Source organism: Lissotriton helveticus, chromosome 4_1 (genome assembly GCF_964261635.1).
Source record: "Lissotriton helveticus chromosome 4_1, aLisHel1.1, whole genome shotgun sequence".
Classification (NCBI taxonomy): Eukaryota; Metazoa; Chordata; class Amphibia; order Caudata; family Salamandridae; genus Lissotriton; species Lissotriton helveticus.
Window position 1 is genome coordinate 166,884,346 of NC_136063.1, and position 23,941 is coordinate 166,908,286.

At 43.8% G+C, this 23,941-nt stretch overlaps 1 protein-coding gene across 4 annotated transcripts in view; it reads right to left on the bottom strand.

Moving 5' to 3' along the window:
- Nucleotides 1-23,454, bottom strand: part of EEF1D (eukaryotic translation elongation factor 1 delta) — a 106,164-nt gene extending 82,710 nt beyond the window's left edge. For all 4 annotated transcript variants that reach the window (XM_078686643.1, XM_078686642.1, XM_078686641.1 and 1 more), the window contains exon 1: nucleotides 23,299-23,454. The gene's annotated coding sequence lies outside the window, so the exon portion shown is untranslated. The remainder of the gene's footprint in view (nucleotides 1-23,298) is intronic.
- Nucleotides 23,455-23,941: the final 487 nt, after the last annotated feature.

Genomic DNA, 23,941 nt, shown 5'->3' on the forward strand with positions numbered 1-23,941 from the left:
GCGGGAGCTGGGTCGGCTGCCAGCGGACTGGCGCCACGCTGAAGTGGTGGTTTTTCAGAAGCTGGGTAGGCCCCCGAACCGACATGACTCGTATCGCCCTATATCGTTGCTTAATATTGAAGCTAAACTGCTGGCTAAGGCGGTGGCGAACCGCCTTCTCCCCTACATAGCTGACCTGGTCCACCCGGATCAGGCTGGTTTTATGCCGCGTAGGGCGACCCGACACAATATTAGACGGGCACAGAGAGCTGTGGACGCAATGGGAGCCACCGGGGAGCGAGCAGCCCTAGTGCTGGCAGATATAGATAGGGCTTTTGATTCTGTGAGTTGGACCTATTTATTTGCGCTCCTGCCTCATCTTAATCTAGGCCCGGTGTTTATCTCGTACATCAAACTGCTATATACGGATATTATGGCGTCCGTGCGTGTCTCCGGAGCGGTGTCGGAGAGGTTTCAAATCGGTCGGGGGACCCGTCAGGGGTGCCCGCTGTCCCCGTATTTATTCGCACTAGCCATGGAGCCCCTTGCCTCTTGGGTACGCATTGACGCGCAGCTACGGGGCTTCGTGTGGAATGGGGGACTCACTGACAGGATCGCACTCTATGCGGACGACGTCCTCTTCTTCCTCACAGATTTAAATAGATCAGGGCCCGAGTATTGGAGATCATGCGCATCTTTGGTGAGGTGTTGGGCCTCTGTCTTAACCCGCGCAAGTCCACCCTATGGGTGTTGGGTGGCGGGGCGGTAGCGGGCTCGTGGGCGTCAGCCCTGCAGGTGGCGGCCGGAGGCATGATGTATCTTGGAGTGTTCCTGTCCGAGTCCGCGGCGATCTCATGGGAGCGCAACGTGATACCGGTGTGGGAGAAGGTCCAGACGGATATTAAAACGTGGTCCCGGATGCCTCTTACCATATATGGTAGGTCTTTGATCTTTAAAATGGTCGCACTTCCACGCCTTTTATATCAGCTTCAGAATCATCGCACCAGATCGCGTCTCGGTGGTTCCGGCAGGTCAACTCGGTCCTTGGCCGCTTCTTGTGGGCTGGGGGTGCAGCTAGGGTGGCGCTGCGTACCTGCTTCCTATCCACGTATTGTGGTGGTCTTGCTACGTCGGACTTACTGTCATATTACCAGGCCTCCCACTTGTTAGTACTAAATGAATGGTGGTACGGGGACGGAGGGGACCCGGCATACGCTCTAGAGCTCTCGCTGATGGGGGACAACACGCTGCACACAATCCTATACTCGGCCAGGCTGCGGAGGCAGCTGCCATGTGCCACGCAAGTGGTTTTTGCGATTTGGCGACAAGCTCTGCGTCGCATGGGCTGGTGGGGTAGATTGACAGCGGAGACCCCGTTGTGGAATAACGGGGGGCTCCCCGCACTGGCCTCGCTAGCGGGGTTTGGCGGATGGGATTCTATCGGGATCTCTTCGCTTGGAAATGTTGTGACCGGAGTGACAAGTCATTCCAGGAGCTTAGGAACGAGTTCCATATGCCCACGACCCAATTTTTCAGGTATCTGCAGTTTCGTCACGCGCTCGCGCCTAGTCTGATTGGTTTGGAGTCGCTGCCGGAATTCAGCCCAGTGGAAGCGAAAGTTTTCACGGGAGACCTCGGGGAAAAGAAGGTATCCCGTATCTACCAAACAGTGGTCACTCACTGTTCCTCTTCCCTACGTCCGTTAAAGGAAACCTGGGAGAAGGATGTCGGACCCCTAGATGACGATGATTGGAGGGAGGCCTTGGAGTCCCCGCGTGGGACCGCTATCGCAGTACGGCTCAGATTGATCCAATTGAAATATCTACATAGGGCTTACTATACACGGGAGCGGCTGTGGAAGGCGGGCCTGATTGCGTCCCCGGAGTGCCTGAGATGTGGAGCTGAGAGGGGTACTCTGTTGCATACTGTATGGTCTTGTGCTGGCCTGACTAGGTTCTGGAATGGTGTATGGAGCTGTCTGTCGGAGGTACTGGGCTGGGATCTCCCCCGCACCCATCGCTTGGGCCTTCTCCATGTACTGGAGGGTGTGGGAGGGAATATCTATAAACGTCACCTTTTGTTACTGGGTCTGGTTGTGGCCAAGCGGGACTTGACGCGAGCATGGAAGAATGAGCGAGCTCCCCCGCTGTGCGCATGGAAGGCCGGACTAGACTATTTTATGGGGTTGGAGCGCCCAGTGTTTGAAGCCAGAGGGTGCCCCCGCAAACACTACAAAATTTGGAAACGATGGGCCGACTATAGGGATTTGACTCTGGAGCCTCCAGCAGAACCGGACGAAAGTCCGGATTTAGACATTGGACATCAGGTCTAGGGAGGCGCATGGTGCCTGGCATGATACAAACTGTTACTGGAGGCTTACGGTGATCACGTGCACTGGGTTAGGGAGGGATAAGGGGTGGGTAGACGGGTTGTTGGGTGGCTGTGGGAGGGAGTTAGAGGAGGGTCGTTCCTTTCTTTTTATTGATTGGGTTTACAAGATGCTGAGCCATGTGTTGATATTTGGCAGTGATCTCCCGACTGTGGAGAGCTGTATATATGCCTTGCCCTGATCAATAAAATTAGTTGTGGAAAAAAAAATGTGTATATGTATTAAGTAAATGATTTAGGCAAATGTACAAACACCAATATATTTATTTGTAATATGTAGTAAATTGTATTGAATTTAAATTATTTATCATTTAGTAAAAGTTCAGCGTTTTCTAGCTCCGTTGAACAATAAAATATATTAATTAAATGTTATTTTATGTCCCAGCCTCCACGGTTTTCTATGGGAGTGGGCCTAAGTACCTGCGAGCGTCCGTACACCACCAGGGCTGTAGTAACTTTAGAAGTGTAGTTTGTGACAAGCAATGATTTTGTGGACGTGTTTGTATTGGCAGGTCCCTCCCAAAATCCCTCCTCAAAACCACAGCCATTTATTAGTAAAATATTTCCCTATTTTCCAGTGACTCTTCCTTTTTCTGCCCACATTTACTACTAAAACCCGAATGTGCAAAGATCTCTGCTGCCGTGGTGGAGCCGGGCGCAGTGGAGGCCTTTACCCATAGGTTTGTGTTTAGACTCCAATAGATTTGTGACATGCCAGTGAAAATAAGTATGCAAAATTTATTTTACTGGGAGAAAGTATGTAAATAGATACAGATTCAGACATTTATTAGTATAGTGTAAAGCGGAAATGCCATTTACCTACAGTAGAGCACCATATTCTGGACCATACTGCTCTTGGATCTTCACTACACTCACCATGGGCTCAAGCAATGACAGACGTTGATGTACTTAATTGCTTGTTTTTATTAAGATACTTGAAAAAATAGCATAGCTTAAGCCAATATGCAGGTGTGCACGTTATGGAGAAATTAGCCATGTCAGACCCACGTATTCAATACTACTTTTCAGTTATAAAATGTTTCAGTGTTCAGTAGTCAGCAGTAAGAGAAACTGGTGAGCAGTCTCCTAACGGATGCAAAACGTGGTCATTTTAATGAACAGGTTCTTTACTGCCCTACGTTCCTCTCAATCTACCTTGCCACACATCCTTGTAGGACATCAAAGATATAGGCCTATAGTTTGAGAGGCTCAAAAGTTTGTTTTCTATTTACAGGGTAAACTACAATCTACACTCGGACAGTGGCGCCGACAGAGCCTTGGAGGAGTTGTACATATCCATGAGAATGAGATAAAGCAGTCTTCTTTTTTGCAGTCTATACCACCAGTTCATTTCCTTTATTCTGAGTGTGACACCACGAAGGTTTCTGTTCCAGACGAATGATATAGGCTGGTTAACATACATTATCTGATGAAACCCTATAAGATGCAACAACCACTAACTGAAATGCACAAATCTGCAAAAACAATGAGTGCCACAAGATGAAGAATTGCATTAAAGAACAATTTTGCAGAGCAGGGACACCAATGTTGGACAACGAAAAGGCAGTCAACCAAAATTACTCTTCATTCAGCAGAAGCGTATTGCTTTGATAGTCTCACTTCGGCTGATAACCTACAATATAAACATACAGCAGAACGTCTCCCTGATCTGCCAGTCTATCCTGGTGAATAAAATCCCTGCTCTTTAATTTGAGAAAATCCCAAGATTCTTTCTAGTCAATGTAATGCTCACAGATTTATTCTAGAACAAAAGAATGCAGTCTCACTGTAAATCAGTTTGCTCAATGTTGGCGATTTAATGGCACTCATCAGCCAAGTCTACGTTTATTGTCAGGGCCTTTTCTGGGTCTCATTTCATTGGTCGTCCTCTGTCCAAGGGCACTAAAGAGTGGAATGAAAACTAGCATCTTTTCGATTATCTAGGAAATGTCTCCTTGAGGTAAACCAATTATCAATTTGAATAGAAGGCAGACGTCTAAAATAAATTCCAGTTAGCTTGACGTCTAGAGCCCAAACGAAGAATTCACAACTGGTGGGAATGTAGAAATAAAAATGACAAAATGAAATAAAATGTAAAGAAACGCTAGCACTGTGCAATTATATATGTGGCAAAGCTCTTTAGAAACCAAGTTGAGACTTCCATAACTATTTAATGGAATGGACATATGGCTGCTTGGTCTACCCCTAGTACCAACTCACTAATAGACATTTCAGGCAATGTTGCTAGAAAAAAAAAAAGAGTAAGGTACGCGCTGGCTGAGAGCTTCCTCCTGCCCTCAAGCAGACCGATTAAAAGACAGTATAGTAAAAAAAAGTTAGAAGCCGTGCATTGTACCAACATTCAAGAAAATGTGATCTGATTTTACAATGTGCAATTGTTGTACAATAATTCAATGCCAGGCCCTATAGATAAATTGGTGACTCTTGTCAATTTACGATGTATTTGCTCTTACAACACTGGCGGAGGAAGCAGGACGACACAGACGGAGAACCGGACTGCGAGGAGAGCAGGGAGGCCGCTTTTGATTTTATAGCACTGAGGGAACGAAGGAACCTCCTTTTAAATAAAATAGTGCACTGACGCCGTGGAGTGAATTGAAGGCATCCAGTGGCTCTGCATTGAAGGTACCAATAACCCTTAATTTTGTGGTTTTTAATGTAACAAAACACGGTGGCCCTCCTCCAGTTCCTCCGACCAAAGAAATCGCCTGATGAAATAAGGTCATCCAATCTGGAATTTAAGACACCAGATTACCTATTAACCCGAACAATCCTGGAACCACAAACCCAATGAAATTGAATAAAGTGGATTTGTGTATAATAGTCAACTTTCCACAGAAATGGTTTGTCCTGAAGAAGGTGACATCGTTGGTACACCGAAACGCTGCGTCGACAACTACAACAATTATTACTCTGTGAATATATGTGTTTATTGTACAACTGTTCTTTTAATGAATATATGTAATTTTGTGATATTACTTGTTATTTTTAATCTTCTATTTTTAATACTGTTTATTTACTTGGGTACTAGTACTGTACAAATATTGTTTTATTGATTGCTAATAAATTGCTTGATTTTATACAGACATGGTATATTATTATTATTGTTATTTATGAACCCTAGATTCTCATAGGTTTTGTAGAACTATTTGAGAAATACGGCAGACACACAACTGGGCTTACCACACATGAGTGCATGTTTTGGGACTTGTCCTAATTCTCTCAGTAATTCCTCCTTGTCCCCTACCAGTAAGGAGGCCTCCCTCTTTTTTGATATATTTGCTCTTACAACATAGTTTTCTCCTACAGATGTTCCACTAAGCCCCAAATGTTTGCTGCTCGTTTTATTTTCTTAAAATTAAGTTACAGGCATACTGCTGTATGTCTAATCGATCCCTGGGGCCACGTGAAGAAAAAAGAAAAAACTAAAAGGCAATAAATAAATAAAAAAAATTCTGACCTCGAGGACGATCTGTAATGCGAGGTTTTTCCTGCTGCACGCAGAAGAGCAACTGAACCACAGGAAAATGAATTAACTCCTTGCGCGCTAGCGGTTTTCCCGCTGTGCGCGGCAGTTTGCGGAAACCCGCGTTACATGACTAGCTCAGCTCGTCATGAGCGTACGACAGGCGTAAGGCGTAAGCGTAGAAGGGGTTAAGTTGGTCAAGAGGGCCGCCGTCATGAGCGTAGAAGGGGTTAAGTTGGTCAAGAGGGCGGCATGCACATGTTTGAGATGCAAGTCTATCGAAGTTTTCCATGGAAGTTAAGGTACCTACACTTTCAGCATGCATTTGGCGTAGACAACAAAAATAAGGGCCTGCCCAATATGTCAGAGCCGGATCTGGAAGTTCTTTCACTGTACAGCTTCCTAAAAATAGCCTACTTGATAATAACCAGCAATGAACATTTTATGCCAGTAAACAAGTATTTTGTTGTGGTTTCAGGTCATTCACGGACCTGAAAGCATATTCAATGTCTTTTTGTGTATGTTGCGTGCGGTTGCATGGTCATTTCTGAGCAGTGCATATCTTATTTGCCACGAGCTCCAACTACAGAATCGGCAACACCAATATAGGCAGAGTTCATATTAATACAGTTGGACAGTCCACGTTTTTAGCTTATCTTCCAAATGTTTGACCGTGGGGCTGGGAGACAGCGCAAGGACTGAAAGGGCATGCTGTTACTGGCTCCAGTGGCAGTACAACTATTCAACAGGAGAACTACAAGTGCCATCTAAACAGTATTAACAATTGAGTAATCTGCCTCTTTCGTAACTAAATCCTAAAAGAAAACTGGTCTGTTTCAGGCCCTAGAGGAAATGCTGCATTAAACTCCCATGAAGAACACACCGATGTACTACTAGCATGCACTGTGACCGTCACCATGAAAGGCATGCATAAAAAAACATGCAATGGGAAATAGAAAAGAAACCTGTGTCCGGTACTTACTGAGTTACTATTTTATCATTCCCAAGACAGCATGAAGAAGGAAAAAACACCCAGTTAGGAGAGATGCATAGCAGACGGAAACGGAGCAGATGAAAACAAGCGCCAACGAGAACCATGGAACAAGCACAGAGACCAGTAGGCACACAACAAACATTAGTCACACATACCATGAAGAAAAGCAAGAGCACTTGGTCATCCAAAAAAACCCAGGCACCCACAGCTATTTGAACTTTCTTCTCCTGGGTTTTTATTCAGTATTCACGGAAAATAGTACAATTATTTCAACAGGGTGACTTTTTTGAATTTTTATTTGTGCGATTAATTAAAATCATTGCACACCGTATATTCGTTAGACAATGAAAGCATAGCAAATATAGGTTACGAGAAAACATGCCAAAAGATTAAAAAGGCATATCAAAATACACACAATCAATTAGCAATAAAAGCCGTCTGTATAGACATGTGATGTTTCCCAAGTCAATTCAAAAGTCATAGTAGCAAAAGATTGATTGAGAAATGCATTCCGAAATAAAGGTTCAAACAAGTAGCAACCTAAAAAAAAAAATTTTTTAATTCAGTAACGCCAATCTCATGGAGTTAAGGTCCCGGTTTTAGTAATGTGTGCCCTGGGAACCCATGCAGAGCTATAAGGCCCGAAGTTATATTTACCAAAGGTAGTTATGCAAATTTGCTGTGTGCCACGAGAGATCTGAAGTGGCAGGGTGGTTCGGTACAGTACACTACAGACTGATGCAGAGACATACGGCGAAGGCTGCTGTGCAGGCTACGCTGCATAAGGGGGAATCCTCCTGAAACCTAACATGCAAGTGCGATACGGTGCAGATCATCAGGCAAAAATGTGCACTCCTTGAGAAGGTGCTAGTACAGTAAAGTGCCAGCGTGAACAAAAACTTGCTGGTTATTCAGAAGTTATTGTGCGGATTACAACAACCTGATGTCCTCGCCAATACCTGTAACGCTAGGCGTCCCCCAAGGATCCTCCCTATCCCCAACTTTGTTCAACCTAGTCATGGAACCTCTCACCTCCTTGCTACAAGCATCCAACGTAAACTTTCACATGTACGCCGATGACACTCAGCTATATCTCAAGTTACAATCCCCCAAAGACATCTTACGTCTTAACTCAACGATCAGGAGCACCCCATCTTGGCTGGCTGATAACCACCTCAAACTAAACGCTTTGAAGACTGAGTTCCTTCTGATCTCACCTCCCACGAAAATATCTACCACACAAACATGGCTTAAGCACCTAACAGCACTCAATGTCCAACCGACCATAGTGGATTCAGCAAAATCTTTAGGCATAACACTTGACACCAACCTCAACATGCAGCAACATATCAGCAAGGCAACAAAGGGAGCGAACTTCCAGATCAATACTCTGAGGAAACTTAAACCCTACCTCCCAGCCAAAGACTTCCAAACAGCTGTACCTAGTCATCCCACGTATTGAATACGGCAGCACCGCCCTCTGCGGACTCCCCCCAACTACTACCGCACCACTAAGAGCTTCGCTGAATGCTGCAGCGAGACTCATCACTGGATCAAAAAAGCACTCCCACATTACCCCTGACTTGAAATCCCTAAACTGGCTGCCTTTTGAAGCCAGAATACAGCTGAAAATCGCCTGCATGACACACAAGGCGGTACACCTAAACTCACCCGGCTACCTCGCTCAGAAACTGACAATCTCTGGGGGAACTAGAAACACGAGAGGCACAAACAATCTTCTGCTGAAACCTCGAAGATTCCGGAAGGAAAAAAAACTTACAAGCGCTCCTTCTCAGGATTGGCGCCTAGGATTTGGAACTCACTCCCTCCCGAAACCAGGCTTATCTCTTCCACTACACTCTTCAAAAAAGTAGTAAAAGCTATCCTCATGGCTAAATACACTTGATCTACCATCTCGAACTCTGTCAACACCTTGCACCGATCTGTTTTGCATGCTTGACTCATTTACTTATTTGTATGAGTTGGTTTATTACTCACGTAATGGCTTGCAGCCACCTATTTGTACTATGTGATCTATTGATTTATTGTTTGACTATGTTCCCTCATGTACCTCTCTATGTAAAGCGCTCTGACATCTGTGAAGATCTTGTTCGCGCTATATAAAACTTTGAAAATAAATAAATAAAAATAAATAGATGTGTACTCAGAACGTATCCAGACTCACTAAACCCAACATGACAATGTGATTCATTGACTGTGGATTCTGATGTGGCAATCAGAGGTCCAGATGAACTGGGGATAGAAAATGTCTACTAAGATCTAAAACAAGTACAAAACAATGCAGATCCACCCTGTAAAAGGATCAACTTCCAAAGTAGATGAAGGTGCAATGGAGTGTCATCGCATCATAACCAAGTGTGAACCCCACGGCTCTCCTGTGACAACTTCAACACAGTGATCTATCCCAGGCTCTGTAGTACAAATTGTACCTGCATAAAAGGGAGCATTCTTTTCAGTTCAGTGCCATGTCAATCAGTGTAGAATGCAGTCATTGGCCTCCGCTGCCCGAGGGGGGAGGAAAAGGTAAGGCAAACAGATTTAGAAGTGCAGAAGGGAGGCCTTGCTAATGTCCCAATGTCAACTTGCTCAGCAGAAATGATGCAGCAATTATAAAATTGGTTCGATTTACTTTTTACACATTTCTTGACTGCCACCTTGCAGGCCCTTATGCTCAGTTGTCTGAAGATGGGCAAAAGCCAGTAGCATCAGAAAGGACAGGGAGAGACAAAGGCAATGGATGTATGACCATTTCCTACGTGATACGATGGCCTCTGCATAAGGCATCCTGACTACCTGTTAAAGGTCCATACTACTAATCCTTGAGCAGCATCAGACCAAGCTGCAGGCGCAAGAGTTGGACCTGGTTATATTTTGTAGAGTGGGATAGATATGGCAGAAAGTTTTTCGGTTCATATAAGTCCGCTGTGTCTTACTTTTCAAGTGGATGGTCTGTAGGTCCTCATAGGCTGAAAGTAGCCTAGCTTTCAGCAGAATTTGATAGTTTTTTTGCAGGAAGAGCACCTTGTAAGAGTTTGTTGACGGAGAGTTGGTCAGTCAACTTCTGCTAAAACCCATAAATCTGAGTGGAGAAGTGTGGCTTAATGGTTAGAGCGGCAGACCCTGATGCAGAGGTCTGGCCCGGGACCAGGGTTCAATTCCCGCCTCGGCTGGTCTTGGTCTCAATTTCCTCAGACCTGATCATTCTTGCCTCGGTGCCTATTCTAATCATGGGTCCCACAAGAGCTGCTGACAACTTGGCACAGCTGGAAAGGAAACTTGCGGTGAGTATTATTCTAAAACAGACACTATGTTCCTCCATTCTTATAGAGGTCTGATTAGGATAGGGAAGTGACCATTTGAATCACAAGCATATAGAAAGCAGGCCAGCTTTTATTTGTAGAGCGTTTCCAGTTTTCTCTAGAAATAAGTCACTCCTCTCTAGATGCCGAAAAAGTGAGTTATGTGATGCAGACAACCAAGGTCTTAGGACCTAGAGTGCATTGCAAATGTGTTATCAACTCAGCTAGTAACCGTGATACTTCCACTGCAAACTTAAGTTTGTTCAGCCCTCTTCCAAGAAAAATAGGAGATGCACACAGTTCTCCCATCAATATTAGTGTCATATGAGAGACGATTTTGCCCTTAACACTTACATGTTCCGATTTTCCTTTTCACATATTGCCAGAAAGTTTATGATCATTTAAAAGTTAGATGATGTTGGTTTAAATACAACAAAAACCAAGAATAGATAGGCATCAATATTGCAATAAATAAACAAGCAAAGTAACGGTAAAAAAAATACAATGCAGGTGTTATTCGAAAAAAGAAAAATGAATTGAAAAAACAGTTTAACACTCCAAGAAATATTTCAATCTTAAATGAGTCCTGTTGACCATAACATGACCAAGATACTCTTCTTTTATCTCCTGATCATATTCTCTCTCGTGCTCTACAATATTAACTTCACTACGTCCTGCCACACATCCTTTTCTCTACAATTTCTATCATTCTATTGTTGTCTTCTGTTGACATTCAGCTATCATTCTCACTGCTGAACAATGACTCGCCGTTTTTTTTTTAACCTCTCGTTCCCTTCATCTCTTTTCTACCATAGCAACAACATCAGTCCCTTCACACGATTGCCATTAAAGATCCAAGACCCGAATAAGACTGATCCTACCCCAACCCTGACAAATGCACTTTAGAGGAAAGACACACACCACATGCTCCACAACATGTTGTAACATCAAAAGTACAGAAAGACATTGGGGTTCGGATACGTAGGATAAGGCAAAGGCATGTACTTACTACACGTCCGTGCTGGCCTAAATGTAGAGTTAATTTGGAAGGGTTGGACTGTTACTGGGGGATATGACCACTGGTACAGAAAAGCAACAGCACTTGACAGGAGAGAACAACACTAATTAATTATATCAAAAGAGCAATACAATGGACAATTGTCGAGACCCTCATCAGACTTGATGTTAAACAAGACATATTTTTAAATAAAACATTGGCTCATGATGATGACTTACAGCAAGAGCGTAGGACACAAAGTTCGGGAGGGGAACACACAACCATGGGTAGAGCCGAGCCAGGGGGTTCTGGCTTGGTTCCAAGAGCCAAAATACGAGCCAAACAATCAGAGTAGTAAATTAGGCAACAAATGTCACGAAGAGTGTGAAAGGCTTCAAAATGAGAAAAAAAACAAAGTCAACATCTCAGTTTCATTTAAGTAGCTTTTTTTATATCACTCAACTGAGTGACATTTAAAGATAAATATATTATAGTCAAAAGACTCAAAGGGGTGCTTTTCTGTTGGGAATGTTTCCACGACACAGAAGTGCAAAGACAGTGACAGAACATTCCTGCCTGAAATCATGATGCACTTTGGAAGTCTCCTTGAAGAATTGTAACCTAAGGAGCAACCTCTTTGGGGGCTCTGAGACACAATTTTTTGGCGAAATGTTCAATTGCAGTCATTGGGGTGTTGAGCCTCTCCTAAAATGGTTTCCTTTCTCATGTCAGCTGAGCCAGCAGTAACATTAAAATAAAGTAGCATCTCCTGCCTTCCATCTCTCGGTCTTACCTTGTTTAACAAACAGAACGATTTTATGAGATGTTCAATACCTCAATGACTCCAAATGAATAATTAACAAAATAGAGGGCTTACAGCTCCCTACGTGTGCACCGCGAGTTACAGGGCTTCAACGAGTCAGGCGTTGAGAAGCGTGGCTATAAAAAGGTGTGTTCTGTACACAACAGTCTATTCTTCAGTTTTCTCTTCAAAATCTGGTGGGGGTCCAGTGTGCCCTACCATTACTAAATCTGGGGGAGAAAGGCACATAAATCCACCTCTGTGCCCCATGATTCTTTGAGGCATTTCTGATTGATCACCCTAGACAGTCGTGGAGATTCCTGGAAAACAGAAAATGTAATGTAGTCCGAAATTTTGAAAAAGAAAATCCGATAAGAGTGATCTAAAATAAATTCTCAGCCCAATTTCTGCCCCCTCAGGATTAAGACTGGCTACAACACCAGTTACTAGATAGGAGCAGCTGGCAGGGGAAAAATGACAGGAGGGGACATAAAGACATTTGCACGGGCTCCTCTCCGTCCAACGCATGTGTCTTTCCAGGAGAGATTATGGCCCTGATTACCAGTTTAGGTGTTACTTAATGCACCTGACAAATAATACCACAGGGTATTTCATTTATCAAGGGCGATAAATAACATTTATTTCAAGTTTGCGGGTAATAACATGCAGACTTTAGTATTTAACGCACCAAAATCTGTATGACAGTACATACAGTATGCTTTTCCCAATTTCAGCAAGTATGACCTGCAGAAATTAACGAATGTTTAGTTTGTTAATGTATCTGATGATTACTGGAGGCCATAAATTCCTTCAAACTCGTAATTCCTAGATACCTCCAAACTCGTAATTTCGACCCAAAATACACACGAATGGGTCAAATTAGCCAACCCACTCGTAATCAGACCAAAAATAGTACGGACACATTCATTGTTCTTTAGTGGCCAGCTTTTATGTCCTTACCCATTTTGAACACCACATTTTTAATGACCACTACCTTACCAAGTGTTTGTACAACCAGTCAACTATGCACAGGAGGGGTTAAACCGCAGCACTGTGTTACTGATTTCATTAACAGATTACCCTAGAGCGGACGGTTACGTTTCTAAGGCCCCAAACTAAGGCACTAGAACGCACACAAAACAAAAAAAAACACAACAAAAAAAATAAACACTACACCAAAGACAAATCTATTGTCTTTATTAGGGTTACTTTTCGATCATTCGAGTACTCATCTAAAAGGGAACACCTACCAAGATGATGTACAAGAAAATACATGTCTAGGTTAATTCTTTACAGAACAGGTTCAGACCTCCAACAAGGGACAACAATTGAACCTATGCTTGCAGTGACATATTGCCTCATACACACAGCCACTTGAGTTATGAGATTGTGCAGCATTTTTCTGACAATTATGAATCTTGTGCATTTGTAACATAATCCATCATCTGCCGCATAATATGTAGATTTTAACAAAATGAACATGGTTCTAAAGTTACTAAAATATCAGCAACACATGCTGCCTCACAGTCACAGGTCCTTTGCAAAGGTTGACGTCTCATCTTTCTATGCTATGTGTGGGTGTTTAACTGATGCCCAATGTTAAGAATAAAAATTATAAAATACCGAAGTAATACTATGAGAATGTGCCACATTACGCCGCATCATTCGTCTTTTTTTGCCACATAAATTAGTCAACCCTGTCGCATCATATGGTCCTCTCTTCCCTCATAATTCCAGTTGCCCTGCCTATACGGAAATTTGGTCTTGCCAGAAGTTGGTCTGGCAGGTTAGCATGAGCCGCTTTTTGGCGGCCTATTTTATGGTCCGTGGGCCGACGTTCACTTTTACTAAATGGGCAGGTACTGTCCAATACGAGGTACCAGCACTTTTTCGGTCTCTAGCCTAGCGTTACACTGCGCAGCAGTGTTCGCGCAGCGAGAGTCCTTTTGACAGGGTTTCAGAAATGGACCATGGAAATGAACACGCTTGTGCGTGTGTTTTTACTTTTGCGGCCTATTGGCCTTTTCGTGCGGGTTTGTTTTAAAGATATCACACACACACACCCAATAGGCCAAAGGCGGGCGCATAGCTCTGCCCATGGCCTATTGGTGTCTATTACGCGCATTTCTGCGCATAACAGAAACCATATGGCTCGCTGTGGCGCGCCCGCACCACTCGCGGCTTCATCTGTGTTGCGAAAGTGAAAGCGATCGCTTTCCTGGTTTCTGGTTCTCTGTCGTTGAAGGATAGCGCTTTTTGTCATAATGAAATAAGGAACGGGACCTGAGATTTGGGAAGTGCTGGCTCCACCACTGTCATAGGTACGGTAGTGTCAAGCAGCCGGAGTGTGTGTGCACTCGTAGGTCGGGGGTGGGAGCGGCGCTCCGGGGGCGGGGCATGGCTGCAGCCAGGGCGATCAGGCAGGAAGCGGAGCTAAAGATGACGGAGTCCCCGCGGCCGCTGGAGCGACCGTGGTGGGCGGACAGCGGTGACCCCCTTGTGACAGGGGACCAAGACAAGGGAGTGTCACCACTGCCCGTCTTCCTCTACCCTGGGGCATGCCAGCGCCCGCCGTGTTGGGGAGCAGCCCAGAGCTCAGTGGCGGACGGACGGCAACGCTGGGGGACGAGGACTCCCCCCCCTCTCCCCCCCCCCGTCTCCCTCCTCCAATCTACCGCTTCTGATGATGAACTACCCAGGGTCACCCGGCGACCGAGCAGCGCTGTCCAAGAAGTGAGAGTACTGCCGAGGACGGGTTCATGTGGGTCCCACAGGGAGTCGTTGGGGATATGCATTAATCATTGACCTGAGCAAGCGAGGACTGAAATTGCTTCAATTAGTATCGGACTGAAAAGAGGGCAGAGCAGACTAGACCCTCGTGTGCACAGAGCTGTCACATGCATGCTGTGCTGTCTCAACTTAGTGTCATCTTGCAATGTCTCCTCCCCACTGCTGGCACCAGCCAGTGCATGACAAGAGACCGTGTTTCCATAGCATCTGATTTAAACTTAGGAAATAGATTAAGTTAAATAGATTGCAAACCTTATTCTAGTTAAGTACGTTTTAAGCACTTTGGTTCGAAAGGGTCCTCTTAATGCCTCAGTCACAATATCATATCGCCATAAACCGCAATAAAAGCTGCAGTCGGAAAACTTTTATCGTGATATTATAGAGGCTCTACTTTGGGTGTGTTATCAGAAGGAAGACAGCCAGATGGCTTTTTTTTGCACAGATAATCGGCGTAGTTAGCGAGAGCACCATGCAGTACGGTTGCTTTGGACACACTGTGGTAAATTAACTTTACATTTAAAGCAACAGTGTACAATGTCCAGAAAAGTACCAATCCGTTGCTTGTTTCGCACACAGAAGCCTATTTTGTTTGTAAGAAAAAGTATGACATCTAAAAGATGTTGAAATGTGGAGGGTGGAATGTTGTGAATATATCTAGGACCCTATTTAAATATTCCCGATTCATGCCCTTATATGGTTATAACAAAACATATCCTTATAAAAAGGCATAGAAATCATGTCCATATTTAGTCATAGCCAATACAGTCCAAATACGGCAAGGCTACTCCCATAGACTCCTAGAAAGTACAACGCGTTCTTTAAACAAACCAAGCCTCCAGCAGCCCGGGAAATCCCCCTGCTTTTGGTTCGATTTGTGCAATAACTCCTGGAGTCCAGAAAGAACTGTAAGTTCTTAGTGACGTCTTATGTCCAACCTTGCGTGAAACTCGGCACCTTCCAGGTATAAATATACCAACGTTGCCTTAAGCAAATACACGGTGGTTTGGAGCAGAGCGGCTATCTACTTGCCCGAAGCCCAGCTGATGCGAGAGCCGAAGGAAGCCGACCCTCCCATTGACGCACTGAGAGAGACACTGTCTTTTCTCCTGCCGAGAAATCCAGCTCCAGTGTTTCCAGTCACCCTTCCGGGTTGCTGGGAAATCGAGTCCTGATAAAGATACAAGACCTCCTTCATTCTATAACCAAGGTACGGAGCGGATTAGATCCTTAGAGAATTCTTGATTCAGATTCTTGGCAAAAACTATCTTAAGTTAAACTGCAGCTCATATACTCCTTTCCAAGTACTAGGCTTAGGTTAGGTACACCGGGGTAGGCGTATCTTAGAAGCACCAGTTGAGTACGTTTAGTCAATGATTTTATGTATGTATATATTTTATCCATTTTAAGTATCATATGGCTCAGAAACCATATCAATGCTTTTACAGTATTATTTCATAATACTACTTTTACTGTACGCACTTTACTTTATAACAGTATTGCAATTGTGGCAATTCACTTCTCTTGCAAGAGAAAGAAGACTGCTCAATAAATAACACCTTTTATTGAAAACGCCAGTCTCTCAGTTTCACCAGAGTGCAGAGCTATAAAGCATGCACGATTGAGTGAAATAGCGGTCTATTGTTTTCACACGACTCTGGAGATATACTCCTCGTTCTGGAGGGAGCAAAGTTGTCATGTTTATGCGGTTGTCAGAAACCAATCCCTTCTTGTCTAATCAGGAAAGTTAACTCCTTCCTGTTCATTCGAGAAAGTTTCTAGTGAGCTCTGAGCTAGCTGGCATACCTAATTAAGTCGAACATATTCAGTAGAGACCTAGATGACCTCAGTCCTACGTCTAAACTATTGTTTATGTTATTCCAATGCGCAGAGCCTATTGGGAATATAGGAACTACACTACATGGCGCCCAACGTTTGGTAAGGCAATAATCTAACGCAAGATACTAGAGTAACTCAGTCGTGCTTTTCACACAGACCCCTTTTTCCCGTAAAAACTCCAATAGACGTCTGGAGTGGGTAAAAGGTTAATATCCGCCAGAACTTAGTAGGAAGAGATTCCTATGTATTAGTTTTTGGTTTAGTCAACGTTGAAGGATACAGTGTTCCAAAATATTGTGCACCTAATCTTTGTTTCCTTGAAACTTGCTCTGCAACAAAACTGTCAGAAAAATGGGGGAAGTGAGGATGAAAGAGAGAGAGCTAGAATAGCAGCTCAACTTTTAGAGGAGGACACGTCTCCAAGAAGAAGATCCGAATGCTATAATCATTCCAGTAAATGTAAGAAGAACTATAACTCTTAAACTTATTGAAAATGGACTATCATCAAGAGGTGGTACAGTCATATTTGTGGTAGAGGCCCATGAATATCGGCAGACAGAGGTATTCTATTCATGGATACATTTTCCAGCAGCACACGTTGTGACACAAGATTTCCACTATTACAAAATAGAGGAATCTCCAGAGGAATACGCTCCTTTCGAGGACGTTGAAATTCCACTAACATACCAAGAGCACCTGCTCTGGGTTTAATGGCGCCCTAAAACATCAAAATCACATTACCAGGCTCGGTCCACTAGGTAGACCAGGAGCCACATGGCCGGTTCTAGCCAGCTACACACCACATTCCGACATTGAAAAAATGTCGGACCGAGAACTTTTAGCTCAGCTAAAACAACTCATTAAAATACATAGACAATTGGTCCAATATGTCATACGGACTTAAACAGTCCAACCAGCAATAAAAATTCCACAGCACACTCCTCACCAGGGGAACACAAATAAAAACACACCACAGAATATACAATCAGCGATTGGCAAAATACCCGCAAAACGGGAACAGATTCCATTCTGGTTAGCTCAGAAAATCACTCATAAAGGCAGTATTTCCTGATACTACACCTCATGACAAACACAGAATTCTGACTGTCTTCCAATGGGGATCGCACCACATGTGGAGGACTGACACACTTAGGGCACAGTCTTTGCTTCGATATACACAAAAACACATGGTGTTCCGTCCATGGCGGTTATACCATCCGTATTCAAAATGAATACGGTCCAGAACCTGCTTTAACTCTAGGTATGAAATTACTGAAAGACTTTAAGCAAGTCTCGGCTATATTACTAGCCAACATAAAAGGAGAAGCAGCATCTGTGGCGATCCGCCAGAAATTGAAAGAAACAGATATAGCAGAACAACCTTTTGAACTTGCCAGAATCATAGAAAAATCCTATGAAGAACTAGGTAGAGATAGTTTGGGTGGGAAACCACTAAACCCACAACTAATTGAAAATCCTGAAAAAACGTTTATCAAGAATAATCTAAACACTCCAAAAAGAGGTGGGAGGGTAATAAACAAACCACTCCAAGAGAAAAACAATTTCAGTCCAGAGGAAGGTCTCCTCAACGGAGAGATAGATCTCCAGAACGAGGAGGCAAGTCTCCCCACAGGGAGCCCTTTGAGAAAAGATACATCCTTAGAAATAGGGATAATTTGAGAAAACCTGACAGATATCAAGATATTGATACACGTGCCTCTCAATCTTTTCAGACTGCCTCAAAGAAAATCGGAAAGAAGAGGACGGTCAGAACACAAGGAAGAGCACATCAAGTCCAAAGACAAGGAACCTGCTCACCAAAGTAAAAAATTACAATTTCTAAAAAAGAAGGTAGCTAGTATTAAAATAAAACATGCCGAGGATTTTGAGGACACAACTGAAAAACGGAGAGTGGGCCCAGACAATGCTAGACAGCGCAGCAGAAGTGACCATAGCTTGCAAGATCCTGATGAATCTTCTGGAGACAGTGGACACAAATGAATACTTCTGCTTCGACATGGCAAGTCAAGCCACAGACAAAACTCAGGCTACGATGGAAGAAACGATCCTGGCCATACGTTACCGAGAACGGAGCACTTAAGTCCTCGGCTTTGCCCGGCTAAGAGATCTGAGTACTACCTGGTTTCTTTCATTCAGACCAATCTGGCAAGATTGCATCTTACCTGTGCTTCGATGTCTGCTATGCGGAGAAGAATGCGCGTTGGACGTCTGACTTACACTACCATCAGCAGTACCTATGGATGTCGATACTTTGCTTGGTTCGGTGACGGCTCATGCAACGTGTTGTCCCCAGCGGCTACCTATTCTGATGACGGCATTCGTTGACACTTCACCATTACGATTAGGTGGCGGTGAAGTACGAGATGAAAGCAGCACCACACAGGTACAACCTTCTGTGAGCATTGCTGATCCAGACATCGATGATGGCAATGATTCGCACATATGCACTATTGCAGCTTTTTCTAACTTGGTCGAACTTTCACTGACTGTTGTAGACCAATTTTTCCTCAAGCCTGTCTGATTTGATGATCTCTCCTAACAACGAGAATAACTTTTAAAACAACGAGCACACAGCGTTCCCTGAACTCCGAATTCGGCCTTCAGTTTTTGATAAACAACACTACTGAAAACAATTGGAACTATTTTTTTCTCTGAAAGCGAAATTATTTTTCCGTTCCCAAAATATTTACCTTTTCTGGCACACGGTACTCTGCTTAAAGTAGAACTATTCTTAGAGAACAGAACTTCTATTTTTGAAACTCTAGAGACAATATTTTGATTCAGCCTCTAGCACATGTAGTCTTGTATAAATATGTGATGAAATGGTCTCGACCTTCTTTTCTGTATTAAGCGCCATTTCATAAATGTAATTTTTGCAATTCATTCAGCCAATATTTATATGCATTATCTGAATGATACCACTGCTTAAAAAGTGTACAGTACAAATACTTGTTTTCGTGTAAATACCATATACAATTTCAAATGCTGTTTATGTATTTTGGGGGTGGGCTGGAAAACACATGCATCGTTATATGTTTAGTATTGCTTAGTATTTAGTAATGATGGACACTATACGTGGAGTGGGTGTTGTGAATATATCTAGGACCCTATTTAAATATTCCCGATTCATGCCCTTATATGGTTATAACAAAACATATCCTTATAGAGGCATAGGAATCATGTCCATATTTAGTCATAGCCAATACAGTTCAAATACGGCAAGGCTACTCCCATAGACTCCTAGAAAGTACATTGCGTTCTTTAAACAAACCAAGCCTCCAGCAGCCCGGGAAATCCCCCTACTTTTGTTTTGATTTGTGCAAGAACTCCTGGAGTCCAGAAAGAACTGTTAGTTCTTAGTGACGTCTTATGTCCAACCTTACGTCAAACCCGGCACCTTCCAGGTATAAATATACCAACGTTGCATTAAGCAAACACACGGTGGTTTGGAGCAGAGCGGCTATCTACTTGCCCGAAGCCCAGCTGATGCGAGAGCCGAAGGAAGCCGACCCTCCCATTGACGCACTGAGAGAGACGCTGTCTTTTCTCCTGCCGAGAAATCCAGCTCCAGTGTTTCCAGTCACCCTTGCGGGTTGCTGGGAAATCGAGTCCTGAGAAAGAGATACAAGACCTCCTTCATTCTATAACCAAGGTACGGAGCCGATTAGATCCTTAGAGAATTCTTGATTCAGATTCTTGGCAAAAACTATCTTAACTTAAACTGCAGCTCATATACTCCTTCCCAAGTACTAGGCTTAGGTTAGGTACACCGGGGTAGGCGCATCTTAGAAGAACAAGTTGAGTACGTTCAGTCAATGATTTTATGTATGTATATATTTTATCCATTTTAAGTATCATATGGCTCAGAAACCATATCAATGCTTTTACAGTATTATTTCATAATACTACTTTTACTGTACGCACTTTACTTTATAACAAGTATTGCAATTGTGGCAATTCACTTCTCTTGCATGAGAAAGAAGACTGTTCAATAAATAACACCTTTTATTGAAAACGCCCGTCTCTCTATTTCTCTGCACTCTGGAGAAACTAAGCATGCACGATTGACTGAGTGAAATAGCGGTCTATTGTTTTCACACGACTCTGGAGATATACTCCTCGTTCTGGAGGGAGCAAAGTTGTCATGTTTATGCGGTTGTCAGAAACTAATCCCTTCTTGTCTAATCAGGAAAGTTAACTCCTTCCTGTTCATTCGAGAAAGTTTCTAGCTGGCATACCTAATTAAGTCTAACATATTCAGTAGAGACCTAGATGACCTCAGTCCTACGTCTAAACTATTGTTTATGTTTAATCCAATGCGCAGAGCCTATTGGGAATACAGGAACTACAATACAGGAAGAGGAGACTATTTTATAGTCTTCCACTGACTGCTCAGAGTTTAGGTCATTCTTGCGAAGTGAGCAAAAATAATCAATTTCTTCATGAAAAGAATTGCCTTCCATTTAGATAGGGGAGAGCTGTCAATATTTGTTGACTACCCTTTCAGGTTCATGGTTATTCGGTAGCTGCTCTTAGGAAATAATTTTCTACTGTCTTCCTTACAGCAACAGGATTTACAGAGAACAATTTATTTGTGCACAAGGTACCCATCTAGCACTGGCCGTCAAAGAATAGCACTTTCAGGGGCTGTGCAATGCATCGCACTTGGTAAATCCAATTCAGTCAATTAAATGGTGCTGCGGGTGCAGGCTAAACTGGTCTGTCTCATCTGAACTTCACGTGAAAAGCTGGTTTGTATCTGCCTGCAGCAGGGTCGGTTAGCTGACCTTCTGTAGTGTGTGTTGCTGCACTTTTAACCCACCGACGACCACCATAACATTAAAATCAGCAGCAACAGTTACCATCGTGGGCACGCCTTCTTGCAGAGACAGGAATCTTGGGGGTGTGGGCCCTATATTTACCCCACCAGTGCATGCAATGATTACGGATATACATTTCCAATTTACACCGCTCCACAAAAGCCTACAATTACAACAGAACAAACGGTGTGTAGCTGCCCAGAGCGATGCTCATTGCTCTACTGGACTACTGCAACCTAGTCCTGCAGGACCTACAACAAAACTCATGGACAGACACCAAGCACAAAACAGGGCAAGGAGGTTGACATGCAACTGGAGGAAACCTGATGGCACCCTTCAAAGCACTACACTGGATGCTGGCCAAGGTAAGGATTACATTCACAACCCTGTGCACCGTGCATAATGCTAACTACTTACAAAGGGGTAAGGCCCATTTGAAGATTTTTATTTGTAGTTCGATATATATTCAAGGCCATAAGATCCCTTTACATGAGATTCAGAGGGCAATGCTCCTTATTTTAGGCACAGGAAGTTTAGTGATTCGCCCACAATGACAAGCTGTTGAGCTCAAACCAGAACTCTAACCTGGTTCACCGGATCCAAGGTCTGCAGCTTTAGCTGTGAAGCCACAATTCCTCCCCAGATGTGGAGCCCATTGAGGTCAGTGGCCTGAGAGTTTACTGTTCAGGGGAAGCACTTTTGCTGCTGAATGAGGCCACACAGGATATTTGTTGCAACTGTTGATATGCAAGGGAATTTACACAGTTGTAGATGTACATGTATGTGCAGACTTCTAAGATGCAAAATTCCACAGATACTAATAGTGAAAAATGTACTTCTTCCTTTTCAATCCCAACTAAATGCCTTTGGGGCACTAGGGCACCCCGGGTTTGCCAACATACAGACTACGTCTCTACGGGAAAATAGACACAGGACAGAGCCTCGGGGATACAAGACACCAGGCGACAGTGTTCCCTCCACTCCATCCTTAGAGCACAGACTAACAATCAAATATTCTGGAAACGTTGGTATAATGAGGACATCTCTGTAAGAAACATGTTTAGTTAACTTCTATGAGTTTATGCCCTTGACATCACTACTGAGGAGCTACCTTAGGCATGCTTGCTACATGAAGAAGAAAAGCTGTTGAGTCTGGCCTCTTCAGCTTGTTTTATTTTTAAAGCACGCATTTGCAATGCAATAGGTCTCACATCTGCAGGAGTTTAAGCTATTGGCATTGTAAATGACAATGCCTTCTATTTATCTGTTTAAAAAACACAACACATAAATAAAAGGCATTGTCATTTACAATGCCAATAGCTCAAACTCTAATAAATGCGAGACCTATTGCATTGAAAATCCTTGATTATCTTAAGAGGGAGAGTACCGGCACTTCTCAAGAGAAATGTTATACTTTTAATTGGAGAGTACCGGCACTTCTCAGAAACAAGCAGGTACTCTGACACGGAGTACCTGCACTTCTATTTCCCCCTTTCAAGCACTGCTTTTGATTATCCTGAAACTACCACAAACGTTGTCTGCAGCAAGCTCAAATGAATACCGTCTCTCATACCTTGCAAAACTCCTGAATGTCAAAAATGACAGCCACTTTACTTCACTAATGGGGAACACTTTCATTCCGGTGTCGGGGCCTATTCCGTGCCTAAGTCCAGCCTTGTATGCATTTCTTTAACAAGTAAAGACTTGGGACATTTTTTGGGGGAGCAGGGGCACTAAACAGACACGTGTCAGATGAACTGCGTGGTTTCTAGCTTTGAGATTGCACGACTAGGGGGAGGGATAAATAAACGCGGCTGCGCTCCTATCTCTGGATATCACTGTTCCCTCGGCCCCGGCTACTCACGTAGTCGGCGGTGCAGGGGAGCGCGGCTTCTCCGGGGCGGTTCGTGTGGCTGGCACTGCAAAAGGGAAAGGGACGGGTAATCACCGGCGTCGCACAGAAATGCCAGACTACGTGGGCGCTACCAACGCGCAGGGGTGCGCGGGTGTGCTTTTTAAGAAACTCCGTATGGCCTGCCCGTCAGCGGAGGCAATTCGGAAAGAAACCACATAGCATCTAATTGTAATACACCCTTTCAATGACTACGATGCATTCGCTTTGCCTCCCTTCACTCCTTTGTTTATTAGTAATTTTGCGTCTACTGATGACAATAGTTGGACTTTCCGGCTCATACGGAAAAGGCAATCTAAGAATGGAAATAGAAGAAGGAGGCTGTAGCACAGTCGATTGAAACGCATAGTTGGTCGGTCTGGTCCTATCTCTGTTTCCAATCTTCTTTGACGCGTCAGTGCTAGGAAACGTCACGCAAATGAAAGACGATCTTCAGCCAAGTTCGAAACGAATTCCTGGTAAATGAAAAAGGGTGGTCCTCGTGGGGCTGACCGTTTACTTTGACCCACATTACCAAGAGACTAAGCTTATATTGTGTGGGTTTTACACCCAGTACCAACAATGCGCGCACTGCAGCAAGTGAAGTGACAGGTAG